This window comes from Peromyscus eremicus, chromosome 20 (assembly GCF_949786415.1).
Source record: "Peromyscus eremicus chromosome 20, PerEre_H2_v1, whole genome shotgun sequence".
Lineage (NCBI taxonomy): Eukaryota > Metazoa > Chordata > Mammalia > Rodentia > Cricetidae > Peromyscus > Peromyscus eremicus.
The window spans coordinates 60,932,802-60,948,871 of NC_081436.1; the positions used below are offsets into that span (position 1 = coordinate 60,932,802).

At 43.8% G+C, this 16,070-nt stretch overlaps 1 protein-coding gene across 1 annotated transcript in view; it reads left to right on the forward strand.

Moving 5' to 3' along the window:
• Positions 1-1,275: 1,275 nt before the first annotated feature.
• Azin1 (antizyme inhibitor 1) overlaps positions 1,276-16,070 on the forward strand; it is a 31,105-nt gene continuing 16,310 nt past the window's right edge. Inside the window, exons 1-2 of the mRNA XM_059246843.1 lie at positions 1,276-1,768; positions 6,293-6,430. The gene's annotated coding sequence lies outside the window, so the exon portion shown is untranslated. The remainder of the gene's footprint in view (positions 1,769-6,292; positions 6,431-16,070) is intronic.

Below are 16,070 nucleotides of genomic sequence, written 5' to 3' on the forward strand. Positions count from 1 at the left end.
CTGTCTCAGAAAACAAAAAAACAAACAAACAAAAAATTAAAAAAAAATTTAGGGCGGTGGTGGCACACGCCTTTAATCCCAGCACTCGGGAGGCAGAGCCAGGCGGATCTCTGTGAGTTCGAGGCCAGCCTGGTCTACAGAGTGAGATCCAGGACAGGCACCAAAACTACACAGAGAAACCTTGTTTCGAAAAACCAAAAAAAAGAAAAAAAAAAAAAAAAAGAATAGAAAAGCCAGGTGTGGTGGCACATGCCGTTAGTCCCAGCTCGTGGGAGGCAGAGGCAGGGAAGAACTCTTGAGTGCAAGACAAACCTGGTCTACAGAGCGAGTTCCAGGACAGAGAAACCTTCTCTTGAGAAACAAAAGAATAAAAAAAAATCAAAATGGTGGGCTGGAAAGATGGCTCAGTGGTTAAGGATACTGACTGCTCTCCCAAAGGACCCGGGTTCAAATCCCAGCACCCACATGGTGGCTAATAACTGTCTGTAACTCAAAGATCTGACCTGCACGCAAAACATCAATGCACATAAGAATAAAATATATATAAATGACTTCTAAAGGGAAATACAGTATGTTAAAGAGATGGGCCTTAAAGTCATGTAACTTCGGCAATGTCTTCACACTGGCCCTGTTTTAACAGGGCTGGGACTGCATCAACGCTTTTTGAAAATGAAGACAAAGAAAAGCCACACTTTAAAAAAAAAATTCTACTGCACCATATTGCAACACGCGAACCCTGAGAAACATTCCGGCGCGATCAAAGCCTCTGTAACCACACCGGACTGGTCCTTGATAGCCACGGGGAAACTCGTTTCCATAAAGGAGCTCCGCATCCCGCGGAGAGGCGGGAACCTCTCCCTCGGAATCCAGTCCGCGGGCACAGTCCACGGTGGCCACACAACCTAGCGAGCTGCAGGGAGCAAGCCCAGTGATGGCGCTCCCCGGCCTCCCCTGAACTACAGGTGTCGCCCAGCCGAGGACCCAGGGCGGTCCCGGAGGCTGCGGTCAGCACGCACCAGCCGCGGGGCTCACAAAGCGGATCGCTCGCTCCGCTAGCGTAGAGCGCAGGCGCCGCAAGGGCGGGGGCGCGCCGGGCGATCAGGCGGGCAGCGCGCCCTCGGCCCCGCCTTACGCGTCAACCAGCCCGCTGGGGAGCGGCGGGCCGGGCCGCGCGAGGGCGGGAAGCGCCCGGCCGGCCAGCACCTGCCAGGCCCAGCGGTCCCCGCCCTTCGCTGCCGTCGCTGCGCCAGGCTAGCCTTCCTCTTCCGCCCCTCCCACATTCCCCGGCCGCAGCTGGCCCCACCCCTCTCGCGCGGCGGCCCGGCCGTCTGTGACGTCGGCAGGCCCCGCCCCCTGGGTATAAATACTGGCGGCGCTGGTGCCGCCTTCCCACACTCTCTGGCTCAACTCTCGGCCGCGGTGTTTCCGTTTCTCTCCCTGGTCGTCGCCTCCCGCTCGGCTCCTCTCCTCCTTTCTCGCTCTGCTGCTCTGCGGTGTGACGAGGCTGAATCCTCTCCCCACTCGGTTCGCGCCTTCCCCCCTCTCTCTCTCCTCTCTCCTCTCTCGCGCCGCTCCATTTCTCCGGTTCGGCTGCCGCCGCCACTGCTGCTCAGCTGGTGTCGGTGCCGCGCGTTTCCCCCACGTCGTCCCCGCAGCCTATGGCCCAGGCCGCCTTGGGTATTTCTGCTCAAGGTAACCACATCCCTCTTTAAAAATTCCGCCGAAAAAGAGAAGACGCTTTACCCGACTCTTTGGGCCGTTATCTCACGTGAGTACCGGGCTCGAGGGGGCGCGGGAGGGTCGGGCGCCTGGGCTGGGCCACGCCGCCCTCGGTGTCCCCGCAGTGCCCCGCAGCCGGCGGCCTCGAACATGGCGGCCGGCGGCGTGTGTGGCGGCTGCCGGTGGCCCCGGCGGCGGCGGCCGGGCACCTGGCGACCCTGGGCGGCCGCCGGCAGCCGCGGTTGGGCGAGGGGGCGTGTGCGCGTGGGGCCGCGCTCGGGGGCAGGCAGGCAGGCTGGCGGGGGTCGCCGTCCCGCTGCCGGCGGCGTGCGGCCCCCACCCCGCTCCCGTGGTGCATTGCTGTTTCCGGGGAGGGGGCCCCGGCGGCAGCCCCGAGGGGCTCGGGTCCCGCCGCCCCGTCCGGGTCTCAGTGCCCGCTGGGGGGCTGTGATGCCGGCTGGCCGGGCGGCGCGGCGGGCTGCGGCGGCCGGGGCGCCGGGTTATGAATGGAGCGGGGCGGGCCTCGAGCCGGCATCTGGTGACAGCTGGGAGGAGGCTGGATTCTTGCGGGCGGAGGGGGAGTGCGGAGAGCGCGGTCCCCCTCTGGTGGAGGAAAGTTGACCTCACTCCGGGGCCCGGCGGCGGGGAAGCCCGGGTGTCAAGTAGCAAGCGGGTAGGCCTTTGGCCCCTTCTGGAAACCTCGGCGCTGCTGCCCCGCCCCTGCGGCGCTCCTGATTGGGCCAAGTCGCTTTCATTTACCCCAGTCCCCCTGAAGCCTGGAGATTAGTCACCATGGCTTCGTTTTCTGGTCCTCGCCGTGATCGCGGGGCAGAAAGAGGGCGAAGGGTAGGTGGATGCGGCTTATCAAGTACTGTGTTCGCTGCCAGCAGTTAGTGAGGACGAAAGTATCATACATCTTGAATGCGTCGGTCGGGGACATCGTTTACCTGGCTCGGGGTGTTTGAACAGACTGAACTCAATTTTGTGATGGGTATGTTAGGTTGTTCAGTGTTCTGCCGTGTTTTACCATTATTAAATGCTCAGTCTGAGTGAGAGCTGATTAACTCTTTTCCCCTACCGAGTGCTCAGGAAAGGAGCATGTGGTCTGTATGAACTAGCCTGGCAGAAATAGTCTGAGATACGAGAACAAGCTTGTACTTACTGGTCATGCCAATAAGGCCTGAGGCGTTCATCTTAAGTAGGAAAGAATGTTTAAATAAAATTGTAGATAATAAAGATAAATCAGATAATCAATTTGTTTCTCTCCCAGGGTTTTTAATATGATTCTTACCAAAGAAATCAGAGTGACAAGTCCATCTTAGATTCCCCGGCTAACATGGTGCCTTAGCTTCCAGCCGTTTTACTAATGTGTATTTCAGACCTCAGCACCGTAAGAGCTACACTTTTAGTATTTCCACATATTAAATACAGCTCCATACTCTGATTTTTAAAGCCTCACTTTGTAGCCCAGACTGACAAATTGCTAATTTACCTCCCACCTCAGACTAGTGCTGGGATTACAGGTTTAAGACAAGTCTGGCTTCTGTTTGATAAGTTTTAACAAAGAAGTGATGCACAAGGTTGTACATCTTAAATTCCAGGAAGTTTTTAAAGCCAGCCTTGGCCACATAATAGCAAAATCCTGTGTCTGGAAAAGGGAGAAACAGCTCTATAATCTAAAGCTATCAAAATGTAGAATATTGCTAACACCCACAAAGTTCCCTTGATAGTTCATGTCAATTCCTGTAGAAGCCTACCTAGTCCCCCTCCCTTTTTTTTTAAATCAAAGAACTTAAATGGAATCAATAGATAAGCATTCTTTTGTGTACGGGGCTTTTACTTAGCATATTTTTGTATATTAATCAGTAGGTTGTTCCTGAGTAGTCATTGTGTGAATATATGCCTGATTAAAAATAAAACCTTTTGCCGGGCGGTGGTGGCGCCTGCCTTTAATCCCAGCACTTGGGAGGCAGAGAGCCAGGCTGATCTCTGTGAGTTCAAGGCCAGCCTGGTCTACAGAGAGATCCAGGAAAGGCACTAAAACTACACAGAGAAACCCTGTCTCGAAAAAAAAACAAATAAATACAACCTTTTTTGGAAAAGTTGCAAAGATAGTAACTTTGTAAAGATGTCAAGAGAAAAACGATTTGGGGTGTCAAAAAGGACAAGGTGGGCTGGGCAGTGGTGGTGCACACCTTTGATCCCAGCAGAGGCAGGTGGATCTCTTGAGTTTGAGGCCAGCCTGGTCTACAAAGTGAGTTCCAGGACAGCCAGGGCTACACAGAGAAACCTTGTCTTAAAAAAAAAAGACAAAGTGGAGCTGGATTTGTAGCTTAGTCGGTCAGGTGCTTGCCTCGAATCACAAGTCCTGGGTTGATTTCCCATCACCCTATAAACAGGTGAATAGGTGACACCTGTAATCCTAACGTCCATTTGTAATCCCAGCACTTGGGAAAGGAGGCAGGAGGATCAAGATTTCAGTGTCCATCTTTGGCCCCACAAGAGTTCCAGGTCCAGCCTAAGTCTACATGGCCTTTCAGCGCATTCCTACCTCCCTAATTTACACAAATCATTATAAATGAGAGTGGTGTGTTTTTCTTTCCTCCTCCTCTCCTCCTTTGTGGTGTTTGAAGACAGTTTCTCTGTATAGCCCTGGCTTTCCTAGAACTCGCGGTTAGGGTTAGGTGGACCTCAGCCTGCCTGTACCTTTCTTTCCAGTGCTGGAATTATAGACATGAGCCACCACTGCCTGGCTAGTAATTTGTTTTTTAATACTGTTTTTGATCTACATTTTACTTACCCTTTCTTTATGCTTTTCTTTTTCCAGATAATAAACGTTTGCGTTTATCCTGTATGTAAATGTCCATCTTACCCTGTGTACCACTTTTAGTATCTATTAAAATGTCTTTGGAATTAGGGAGCCTTTATTCCCTAGTAGTAGCTCTGTTAAATGAGAAAGTGTAGATATCACTGAAGAACATTTGTGCATGTCTATAGTTTAATGTCCTCAATGTTTCACAGCATTTATCTTGGGTTGCAATGGCCTCAAAATAGCTGTGAATAAAATAGGAAAAATGAATAATGTTTCGTTCAGGATAATTGTTCTACTCCTTAGGATAGTTAAGAATGACCTGATTCCCAACATGATTTAGTTTTTTTAAGATTAGGTGTTTGGCCGGGCGGTGGTGGCGCACGCCTTTAATCCCAGCACTCGGGAGGCAGAGCCAGGCGGATCTCTGTGAGTTCGAGGCCAGCCTGGACTACCAAGTGAGTCCCAGGAAAGGCGCAAAGCTACACAGAGAAACCCTGTCTCGAAAAACCAAAAAAAAAAAAATTAGGTGTTTGAAGAATCAGAACGTTTATAAATTAAAACCTGGGAATATATAGCTCGTTGGTCAAGTGCCTGCATCCATGATGGCCATGGGTTCAATACACAGCACTGCAACAAAAAAATTGTAGGTTAGTATATTATTTGGAATCTAAAGGTCATAATCATTTTTACAAGTTGTATTGCGATAGCATCTCATGTAGCCCAGACTAGCTTTTAACTCCTTATATAGATGAAGCTGGCCCTCAACTCAACTCCTGATCTTTCCGTCTCTACTTTCCATCACGTGCTGGGGATTAGAGCTCTGGGCCACTCATTGTTATAAATCAGACATGAGTTCTTTCCCTCAGCAACTATGAGTGTTTTTAAGAGTGGTCAGTTTTACTCACTGGGCAGAACATTTTTATTTTGCTCAAAGTTGCCTAGATCCCTGTTTAAGTAAGATACATGGAGTACTTCTGAGAGTCTAAAACTCTTGACCTTATATATAGTTTCTAGTGTTTCTGGCTCCCTTCTTGCTACCTCTTCCTTAGAAAATATAATCAGACTGTAGTAACCATTGAAGCACAAATGAAGTGGTGTATATAGCATCTCTAAATTTTTAGAGTAATTGCCAAACTATTACTGGGTGGTGACATTTCTAAAGCTAGTATGCCAAGCTTCACATTCATTTGCTTCTGGTGATAATAAAATAGATCTAGAGGGGTTGGATATGAGGAGAAAAACTTTACAGACTTGCCTAGGGCTTATCAAATTACTTTTCTCTTTGAGACATGTCTTCCAAGCTGGTTCAGGCTCTTGTTCTTGACAAAGGATGATCTTGAACTCTTGGTTCCTGGTCCTTTGCCTCCACAGGTGCTGGAATCACAGGTGTATACCAGCTTAATTGATAAATCTTTTTAGTGTTGTAGTAGGAATTTGTAGCAAAGGATAATTTGAACTTAACCTAAAAGGTATTTCAGAGAGTTCCAAGACTGTGCTAGAACATTATGCATTTAAAGTCATTTTTGTCATTTTGTTTATTTAGGACAGGACCTTGCTATGTAACGTAGGCTGGCCTTGAACTCACAGTAATCATCCTGCTTAGTCCCCTGAGTTTTGGGATTACAAGTATATGGTACCCTGCACAGCTGGAATGTCACTTTAATAGGACACTTATTAAATAAACTTTATTTAGTCATTTAAATTAACTTGTTTGAAGCACAACCTCATTTTTAAAACAACTTTCTACTTTTATTTCTTTAGGGCGAACTTTCTGACCGAGTATACAACTACCCAGAAGGCCTAGGAGAAGTGCTGTATAGAGAGCAGTTCGACTTCAACGCTGAGCCACCTTGGGAACCTAGCTGATGATAGGGGGGTTCCATCTCCTAACTTGTCCATGTAAGTAGCTTCACATCGGAGGGTATCTTAATAAGATGGAAATGGTGCTTCAGTGTTTTTCAGATTTTAGAATTATGTCTACCTCTTCAGACCCTTAAAAACTTAAGTTAGAGATTAGTTACAGGTGTGACTGGTAAGGTTGTTTGTGTGCATTGTTTACCATGATAGGATCACTTATAACTTTGACTTGCATGAATAATAACAGTACTATATTTAGTATATTTGGAAATTGCACTGGGGTCTGAAGTGGTTAAGAGTACTTGCTGTTCTTGCAGAGGACCCTAGTTAAATTCTCAGGAACCATGTTAGGTTGTTCACAACTGCCTGTAACTAGCTTCAGAGGCTCTATTGTTTGTCCCATTTTGGCCTCCTAGCACCTGCATATCATGCACATGCTCATACACAGAGATGCACATATGCATAGATACATACTCACATAAGTAAAAATTAAAAATAATTTAATTGTACTAGCCTGGGTTTTAATATCATTTGGAGAGTGGATTTTGAATTTAGGATATAGTTTACCATATTCAATCATTTACTTAGTAGGTATGAGTATTGGCTGAATCAGAAGAGTCAAAACTTAATTGAATCCAGGGCTCAAATACAGATCCTCGGGCTTGGGAGCAAGTGCTGTTACCTGGGAGCCATCTTGTTAGGCCCCTTGGTAAAGCAAAAAATCTGCTGCCATTGCCCTTGGTAAAGCTGCATCTTAGAGTGTGAGTATGAAAGCATTTCAGTTCACGGTTTCCTAATAACAATCATTCTGCCAGTCAAGGGTTTTTTGTTTGTATGTTTGTTTTTTTGTTTTTCTTTATTAAGATGGTTTCATATACTAAGTTTTTAGAAAACCAATGGTTTTGGGGAGCTTTTTGGAAAGATGATACCTAAGACTTGCAGTATACCTCATTCCAAACAGCCAAGGACATTTTTTTTTTTTTGGCTACTTGGTATTCTGTGTGTGGATTATTTTAAGACTTGGGCCACTGTACAAAATGTAATTCCTCAGTAAACTGGTTTAAATTTGAGAGGTCCATTTACCTACCTACCTACCTACCTAGAACTCACTATATGGACCAGGCTGGATTTGTACTCACAGAAATTCACCGACCTCTGCTTCCTAACTGTTATGATTGAGGGCATACCAACATGCCCAGCTGGTCCACACCTGTAATCCAGTGCTGGGACAGTGGAGTTAAGAATCCTGGGGCTCACTGACCAGCCAGGTTAGCCTAATTGCTAAGCTCCAGGTTCAGTGAGAGGTCGATCCTATTTGAAAATGTGGACAGTCCTGAGGAACGACACTTGACATTTACCTCTGGCCTCTGTGTGTACACAGCAACCTACACATACAAATAATAAATACATTGCAAACATTAAGAATTCCTTTCCTAGATGTCATGGAATTGAATTGTGGGTTTTGAAACTTAAGTGGGTTTCACATGGGCAGAACCAGTGTAGGAAAACCTAAGGAGGGCAGTTTTCAAGCTACTGCCCAGCGTATTACTCCTTGCAGTGTAGTCAATAAAGTATTCCTTTGAAAAAAGAATTTTGGGAAAACTGAAATGTCAAAGTAGTGTTTCTTTATTTTGGTTATAACAGATTTTTTTGAATAAAAATGGTTGTTCTGAGCCAGGCATAGCTCTAGAACACAACTATAGTCTGAGCATTTGGGAGGTAGAAAATGGATCAGGAACTCTTGTGGCTTGTCTGGGCTACGTGAGACTGTGTCTCATTCATAAATAATTTTAGACTCACTTGCCTCCACCTCCCAACTACTGGGATTACAGGCCTGTGCCACCAAACCTTGCTTAGACTAGTTCTTTTGGTCCTAAGTAGGCACATTAATTTCTCTTTTATTTGTGTATTCCTTATCTTGGTATGGGTGATTATAATTGTGAGAATTCAACAACCTGAATCAACAGTCTGCATTGTTTAACTAGGTGGTTTATTTGCCACTTAATGGCATGCTTGCTACCAAATTATTTCCAAGTCACATATCTAATTTCTATTAATTTTAATCTGTTCTGTTTTTGATTTATCAAAATGTTCTCCCAAGTTGGCTTTTTTGAGACAAGGTTTCTCTGTAACAGCCCTGGCTATCTATCTTGTAGACCAGGCTGGCCTTGAACTCACAGAAATCCACTTACCTCTGCCTCCCAAGTGTTCAGGTTAAAGGTGTGTGCCACCACACCTGGATAAATTGGCTTATTTTTAAGCATTTTTTGGCACCAAGAGACTGGGGCAGAATGTTTGGAAGTTCAAGGCCTTTGTAGGACATACAGCAAGAGCTTATCTCAACAATAGTAAATATATGTCTTTTGAAGTGGGTCTGGTTGGCATTATAATCATTAATAGATGGACTTTTAAAATTCATTTTGATCAGTGGACAACTGACCTCATTTTTCTCTTTCCACCATGTGAATCCCAGGTATTGAGCCCACTCAGGTTTCCAGGCTTACATGGCAAGTACCGTTTCCTGAGGAATCAGTGCCAGCCTGTTAAGTTTTTTAACATTTTAGAATAGGATGAATAGCCGGGCGATGGTGGCGCACGCCTTTAATCCCAGGACTTGGAGGCAGAGGCAGGCGGATCTCTGAGTTAAAGGCCAGCATGGGCTACCAAGTGAGTTCCAGGAAATGCACAAAGTTACACAGAGAAACTCTTTCTCGAAAAACAAAAAAAAAAAAAAAAAAAAAAGAATAGAAATGCAGGTGCTTTAGGAAAGAGGAGAGACATGCCCAGGTATGGGTATGTACTTCTCAGAGAAGAGTAGCTGTAAGGTAGAAATGTAAAAAAAAAAAAAAAAACGGTTTCTTTTTTTTGAGGACAGGGTCTCTGGGTTTCTTTGTAGCTCTAGCTGCCCAGAGATTATGTAGACCAGGCTGGCCTAAGATTCACAGAGCCTGCCTCGGCCTCCCAAATATTGAGATTAAAGATGTATACTACCATGCCTGACAATTTATCTTTAAAGGAAGAGAACATAGTAAAAGATAAACCTAACTCAAATTTCTTGATTCAGTAATTAAGTACTGGGCTTTGTTTATATATTGTGTGCAGATGATATTTGTTTATTGAGCTGTGTGTGTGTGTGTGTGTGTGTGTGTGTGTGTGTGTGTGTGTGTGTGTGTCTGGACATGTGCCACAGACAGGACAGCCTATAGGAGTTGATTTCTTACCTTCTACCCTGTGGGTCCTGGGAAGTGAACTTAGATAGATGTCAGGCTTACTGCAAGTGTGCTAAGCCATCTGATGGCCAACCCTAACTGATTTGGGAGAAAAGCTTGAATTTGTGCTGACTTGAAGCTATTTTTATTGTGTCTATTTAGTGTTAATGTTCTTGAATTTTACTGTAGAAATACTATGTTTACAGAGAGCTGACTCAATCTCTTGTAGGGTGTTACATAATATCTAAATATACTACGTGACTGCTCTGAAATTTGACAAGTTAGTAGATTCAGAAAGATACATTGTTTCACTAGAATAATAAATATAGTACCTCTCAAAAATACAGTATCTTTGTGTGTGATGGTTCACGTCACTGGACACTGGGATCCTAGGAGTAATCTTCTGGGAAGCAACATACTATTGGGAGAACTTCAAACATTGGCCTTCATGGAAATACTTCATAACATTGCAAAATATGGGACTATATGAACTGTATTTAAGCTGTGTTCAGTACTCCTTTAGGATTTTTGTGCAGGTATAATAGGCTCTAGGATTGGGCATAGGGATGAGTTTTCTATTCTCCCTGGCCTTTTTTGTGTGAGGGGGAAGGTATCACTATTGCAGCCAAGGCTTGCCTAGAAATCGCTGAATCCTGCTTCAGATTCCAAGTATTGGAATTACAGACATAGATCAATCACCACACCTGGCTTCAGGATAAGATTTTGAGTCAGCCATTAATTTTAAGCTAGTTCATTCCATTAAGTATCTGAAAGCTAGAAATTCTCACACAATATGTTAGTCTCTCCTAGCCCACAGAAAAGAAAAGAAAAAAAAGTTTTAGGTGGTTAAGGCTGATTTTGAATCCAGATTCTAGCCTAAGTGCTAGAATTACAGGCATACACCTTATCTAACAGAACTCAGTTTCAGGAGGGATTGGTTGGTTCTCAAATTTATTACAGAGAATAGTTGGGATGGAAGAATTAATGTATGTACTGCACCATACTTTTTTACTGAGTTGATCTTGTTTTAGGGGTTTGGATTTGGGGTTTCCCCCTGCTTACCTCTACCAAAAAAAATAATATTTTGAGAGATTAATAACTGATAATGAAAAATGAGGCATTATGTTAGGAGAAAGGTTTGAAAATGTAAATACTAGGTAAATTGGTTGGCTGTTTTAGGATGACCATCTTTTAGTTAACCTTATAGGAATAATATTTCAGGATCATCTGTGCTAATGTTAAGCAATTTGTTAACATGCTCATTGAAGCAGGTTTCTTTGTTTGCTTTGTTTTTGAGACAGTTTCTCTCTAATGTAATCCTGACTAGCCTGGAACTTGCTATATAGACCAAACTGACCCAAACTCTTAAGAGATCCACCTGCAGGCATGTGCCACCATATCTAGCCAGAAGCAGAATTTTATCTATGCTTTTCTCTGATAATATTGTTACTTTGTGGCATGAGTAATTTTAAGTATATTCAGGACATGCTGTGGAGTTGTATTTATTACTTTCTAGTTTTTGAAACAGGGTTTTAATCTGTATTACCTGCTGTCCTAGAACTGCTCTGGGATAATTGCTATAAATGGAGTAGCATTAATTATAGACTTAAAAATGGCTGTTAACAAGCCGGGCGGTGGTGGCGCACGCCTTTAATCCCAGCACTCGGGAGGCAGAGCCAGGCGGATCTCTGTGAGTTCGAGGCCAGCCTGGACTACCAAGTGAGTTCCAGGAAAGGCGCAAAGCTACACAGAGAAACCCTGTCTCGAAAAACCAAAAAAAAAAAAAAATGGCTGTTAACATGATATGATTATCACACTCAGACTCACTGCAGCTATGGTTACCCACATAAGACCTGAATAAGATCAGTCAATATGCCAACAGGAAGCACTAATTGGACTCAGTGGTTTCAAAAAATGGGGAAGGAACATGAGAAGGGAGGGTATCTGGGGGAGTACCTAGGGGGACTTGGATGGATATGATCAACATAAATTGTTTACATATATGAGACTGTCAGAAAATAAATGAAACGTGGTGTTTTGTGTTTTTGTGGGGGTTCTTTGTTTGTTTGTTTGTTTGTTTGTTTTAGCTATTAGGCATGCGGCACACCTTTATCCTAGTACCAAGGAGGCAGGGGCAGGAGGATTTCTGAGTTAGAGGCCAGCCTGGTCTATATAACAAGATCCAGGACAACCAGGGCTACACCTATTCATACACACACACACACATATCTATCAGCTGTTAACATAAGCTGTAACAAATCCTTCAGGTTTTCCTGGCTTGTACTGGTTTTAGGTTGCATATTGAAGTTGGGATTTTTAGGTCAACATTTTTAGAATACTGCATCATAAGACTATGTTCATGTATGTAGACTGAAACTAGTATTAGCTATATGTTGTAAGTTAAATTTTTAATTTACTTCTTGCTGAGCAAGATATAATGATTATTGCAAAGATCCCACCCAGTTTGTAAAGAATTATTAAAAAATAAGTATGGTTTTGGGTACTTGCCACTGAGAATGCAAACCTGATGGCCTGAGGTCAGTCCCTGGAAGTCATGGAAGATGGAGGAAACAACCTGACTCTACAGAGACATCCTCGGACCTCTACGTGCCTGCCATGGCATATGCACACACAATGATGAGTAGAGTTAAAATTGTATTTCCTTTAACTTTTTTGCTTTTCGTTTGTTTTTATTTTTGAGACAGTGCCTGTATGTAGCCCTGGCTGTCCTATGTAGACAGGCTGGCCTCAAACTCACAGAGAGCCACCTGCTCCTGCCTGTCAGTACTGGTAGTAAAGATGTATGCCACTATGTCTGGCTGTCTATATTTTCTTAGCTCATAGTCTAAGCTCAACATAATTATTAACATGTTAAATTTGGTGTGCATAAATTTGATATTTCCTGCTATGTTCAACATGACTGGTGAAAGCCATAGTAGTCCTGAGATAATCTTCTGAATGAACACTTTTGTCCCATCAACCCCTGAAGAGCGCTGAGTTAGACATATCCATTTTATATATATAAAATGTCAGTACATAATGGGAAAACAAGTAAAAGACTTCAGCTGTTCGCCACTCAAGATCTTAATAGTTCTAGTTTTGTGCCCTAGACTCTTGAACATTTAATCTAGTTTACCACTTGTACCAGACTATAAAGTAGCATATATCCAAACAGCAGTTCTGCGTGCATAAGTATAACATGACTATAAAATTCCTTTATTTTGTCATTAAGGTATTTTAATATTTGAGGCTTGGGATGGCTCAGCAGTTTAGATCATATATTGTTCTTGCAGAGAACCCAATTACAGTTTCCAAGATGCACCTGTGACTGGTAGCTCACAACCACCTGTAACTCCAGCTCTGGGGCATCCCAATGCCCTCTAGCCTTCCCAGGGGTGGGGGCAACTAAGGGTAGTGTTCAGTGGTTACAACACTAAATGCTTTTGCAAGGAATCTGAATTGGATTTCCAGCAACCATGTCAGATGGTTTTTACATCAGTCTACGTATCTTTCTCCAGGGGATCCAGTGGGTGGTTCTGGTTTCCATAGGCATATGCTCATATGTGCATACAGATACAAACATGGACACCTAATTTTAATTTTTTATTGAGATAGAGTTATTATGTAGACCAGGCTGTCCTTGAAGAGATCTTGCCTCTGCCCTCCAAGTACAAATGTGTACTGCCAGTCCTGGCAAAATATAAATCTTTTAACAAAGATTCTTTAAAGTAAGCTGGGTTTATTTCCTTATTCACTTCTTCCTTGTCTTCTGCTCATTCTTGTTCTCTTTTAATATAACTCTTCATTGAAATGTTTTTGTTTGTGTGTGTGTGTGTGTGTGTGTGTGTGTGTGTGTGTAGGCATAGTGAGCTGATTCATCCCTAGAAAAATTATTTTATTGCGATTATTAGTTTTCAAGTTAACTGTGTGTTGGGAAAACCCTGTTCTGGATATCATGAGTACCCCATGCAGGTTGTTTTTGGTCGCTTAATTGCAAAAGCACTACGATTTTTTACTACCCATTAGAGCATCTCTGCTGTCCTGTTCAGTGTATAGCTTCCTGGTGCTTTTCACCTCCTGGCACCAGTCATCCTTCAGAAGAAGCCTCTTCTAGTGGTTTTAGTCAGTTACTTCCGAGGTTACCTTGTGTGGTAAGTAACATTTTCTGTTGGAGGTGGAATGCAGAGAGGACCTTAGATACTCTTGTGTATTTTTAAAGCTGAGTGCTGAGCCAGCCAATGCTTACATGAAATAAAGTAGAAATGCTTGTAGTTAGGCATCTTTACAGTAACTGTAGTAGTCTACAGTTCAAAATACATTGTTCTCATTTTTAGTGAATAAAAGTCCTGTTGAAAAGCGGTTGGCCTTTATTAAGGTTGAGCTTCCTGATTAGGTGTCTGTGAAACAATGCTCTCAACCTTTCAGCTCTCCCTGTTCTACTTCCAGGGAGGTCTTCACTTCAGAAACCCAAGACTCATATTCATCCAGCCTGGTGTCAAGTGGGCTGTTGCTGCCAGAATTATCTTGTGATTATATGAAAGATGTATCAGTTTCTTCTGAAGTACAATCAACCATAGAAGCCTTTGTAGCAGGTGTGTAACAAGGCAAGTGCCCGGCTGCCACCACCATTACTTTTGAAAGGACATGAGGACTCCGCCTCATGTAAGACTCCAGGGAACGAAGTGTGGCCCTTCGCAGCCGTTGTTTCTTTTGGCAGCTTCTTCATGGAGAGTGTATTCTCAAAACACCAGCATACAGGTGTAAATAAGAAATGTTACAGGTTTTTTTCCACCATGAGTCCGAAAGGAAATTATTTACAAAAGTGGTGTTGTGATTTCAGCAACACTAAATGAGCTTTCTTCAGTCATACATTAATACAGGTTTTTAGTTGCTAAGAGTAGCTTTCAACATGGTAGTGACTAGAGAATGCTTTTTATTAATTGTTCTGGACTTAGGGGTTTCACTGTATGTACCCTCTGCTCACTTGATTTAACAATTAGAACAGTCCTGTCCAGATTTTCCCCAGTGCTGGGATTACGGGCCTGCACCAGCACACCCAGCAAGCAAGTCTGTATTCTTAGTGAAGAGAATGGGAAGGCTTGGAAAACAGCTTCTTGGGGAGGATTAACTTGGACTTTCTGACATGTGGTATGAACTATTCCTACTTCCCATCACCACATGAACATTTATTTATTCCTTGTTTAGTTAGTTGGTTTGGTGTTTTTTTTTTTTTTTTTTTCTTTTGTTTTTGAGACAGGGTCTCCACATAGCTCAGGCTGGTCTTGAACTTATAGATCTTCCTGCTTCTACCTCCCGAGTACTTCGTGTTAAAGCAAAAAAAATTCTTTTATGAGAGTGGAGTTAAAAAGTTATTTTTGTTAAAATGAAGAAAATTGCTTAGCAACTGAAGTTGCTTGCTGCAGCCAAGCCTCATAACCTGAGTTAAATTCCCAGAACCTATATGGTAGAAAGAGAACGACTCCTGAAAGTTGTCCTTGGACCTCCACATGTGTGCAGGTGTACACACACACAAGGAAGCAGATGTTTTTTAAAACTCAAAGTTGAAAGCATTCCTGAGTCTTTATACTGCATTTTAGGGCTCCTTCAGTGAAATATGGTGTAGTGGAGGTAGAAAAAATAAGAGTTCAGGGCACCAAGACTCTACTTAATCCTTCTTCAATTGTTTTTGAGCTGCCAGATGACTTTGGGATGCTGTCTTGTGCTGCTCAGGCTATCCTTCAACTTACTATGTAGCCAGCAATGACTGGAAACTCCCAATCCTGCCTCTCCTTAGTACTGGACTGTGGGTGTGTGCTGCCATGCTCTGTTTGTGCTGGTCCAGGGATTGAATCTGAGCTTCAGGCATGCTAGGCAAGCACTCTACCAACTGAGCTGGGCCTACACCCACCTACCCCCTCCCCCCAGCTCAAGGACATTTTGAGTTTGTTGATACAAGAGTATTTTAGAAAGTTGGTCTCCTGTGGCATATTCTTCCAGTTTTTCTGGACCTAGCATGTAATTTAATAGTAATTGGTAGCTGAGTTTGTCACTTACTTGTGTGATAAGGCTGCAGAGTCAGCCTTCTAACAGTCTTTTAAGATTGGAGAAGATAGATTTGCTTTTGTTAGTTTTTTGTTGTGACTGGTTTCATGCAGCCAAGTCTGGTCTTGAACTCACGTAAAGTGAGGAAGAGCTTAAGCTTCTTGTCCCCCACCTTTGCCCCCCCCCCCCCCCCCCCCCCCCCAGTGCTAGGCTTATAGGCGAGTCAGTACACCTGCTTTGTGTTGTGCTGGGGAATCAAACCAAAGCTTGATGCTTACTAGGCTGGACTTTAGAAACTGAGCTACACCGCATGCTCTGGGAGGTGGACTTCATAATTACACAGAGACTTGGTTGTGTTACCATCTACTTAGTTTTAAGACCTTCCAATATGGCTAGGGATATGGAAGGCAGAGTTTGAGCCCAGACTGCAA